This window comes from Nicotiana tomentosiformis, chromosome 9 (genome assembly GCF_000390325.3).
Source record: "Nicotiana tomentosiformis chromosome 9, ASM39032v3, whole genome shotgun sequence".
NCBI classification, from domain to species: Eukaryota; Viridiplantae; Streptophyta; class Magnoliopsida; order Solanales; family Solanaceae; genus Nicotiana; species Nicotiana tomentosiformis.
The window spans coordinates 100960182-100962063 of NC_090820.1; positions in this window are offsets into that span (position 1 = coordinate 100960182).

Consider the following 1882-nt stretch of genomic DNA (forward strand, 5'->3'; position numbering starts at 1 on the left):
TTTCTCTTTTTCGGCATATTAGGGCTAGAAAACTAGAATTCTACCAGATTTTTAGATTTTCGTGTGCTATAGAATACGAAAATCTAGGAATCGGGCGCAATTCTAGTTTTATGGCCGTAAAACGCCAAAAAATAAGGAACTGTCATTAGGGGTGGGCATCGGTCGGTTCGGTTCGGTTTTGTAGAATTTCGGATCAGTTTATTCGATTTTCGGTTTGTGATTTTAATAACCAAAAATGAACCATAATAACTTCAGTTCGGTTCAGTTTATTCATGTTCGGTTCGGTTTAATCCGTTCGATTTTTTCGGTTTCAAGTCATGGTAAAAATAGAACGAAACAACGAAAATAGATTACTTGTTGACAGAAAAAAAATAAAAGAAATAAGAAATCCCATCAAATACACTAAAAAGATAAGAATCTTTGTGCAAGAGCTATGGATACACTAAAAAAGAATACCAAAAATAGATTTGACAGTTCAAAAATTCTTTTACGAATTCAATGAACAATTAAACATATTTGAATCATTGTATATTTAGCTTTCCCTCTTTGCTATTATATTTCTCATGTTGTTATATAATGACTTATGAAATGACGGTCTGACAACATAAAAGAATTACACCTTAATATAGATGAAAGAAAAAAAATCCAATTTGTAGGAGCGCCAACCGAATTACAAGACGTAAAGGAGCCTCTCATATGTTTTTAAATTTGTTCTCTCTACACCTATGATATATTATTTTTATCTCGTACAAAATATTTGTAGTATGATTCTTTTGCTTGGTTATTTTATAATAAACAATCTATACTCTATGTTTCTTTTTATAAACATATCTCATTTAATAATAGTTAACGGGGACTAAGAGTAAAAAAATAGGTGAAAAAATTTGATTTTTCAGTTTAACCGAAAACCGAACCATTAAAACCGATCACCGAACCGAACACCGAACCATTAAAATCGATCACCGAACCAAACACCGAACTTTTTAAAACTATAAACCGAAACCGACAGAATAAACCGAAAAATCGAAACCGAATAAACCGAAATTTTCGGTTCGGCCGGGTTTTTCGGTTCGGTCGGTATTATGCCCACCCCTAACTGTCATGGCGAGGTGATAACAAGTGTTCCTTAGGTCATTTCTTATGGGCCGACAAAATTTTAGGCGATGCACGTCCGGACAATGACATGGGCTATGTAGCACACGAAAGTCTGGGAATCGGGTAGAATTACAGTTTATGACCCTAAAACGCCAAAAAACGAGGAACGGTCATGGCGATGACTATTGTTCCCTAGGTCATTTTTGATGGGTCAGAAAATATTTTGGTGATTCGGGTCCGGTCGCCCGGACCCATGCAGGTGGCATGGGCTATAGCACAAAACAATCTGGGAATCGGGTGACATTTAAGTTTTATGGCCCTACAATGCCAAAAACGAGAAACGGTCATGGCGAGGCGATAACTATTATTCTTTAGGTCATTTTTTATGGTCAACAAAATTTTAGGCGATTCGGGTCCGGTTGCCTAGACCCATGCAGAAGGACTATAGCACACAAAAATATGGGAATAAGACAGTTTTCAGTTTATGCTACTAAAAAGTCAAAATATGAGGTACATTCATGGCAAGGCGATAACTATTGTTTCTTAAATTCTTTTTATGGGCCGGCAAAATTTTAAGATATTCGAGCCCGATCGCCCGGACCTATGCAGATGTCGTGGGCTATAGCACACGAATATCTGAGGATAAGGTAGAATTCTAGTTTTATAACACTAAAATACAGAAAAATGAGGAACGATTATTGCAAGGTGATGACCATTGTTCCTTAGGTTGTTTTTGATGGGCCGACAAACTTTTAGGCGATTCGGGCTCGGTCGGCTGGACCCATGC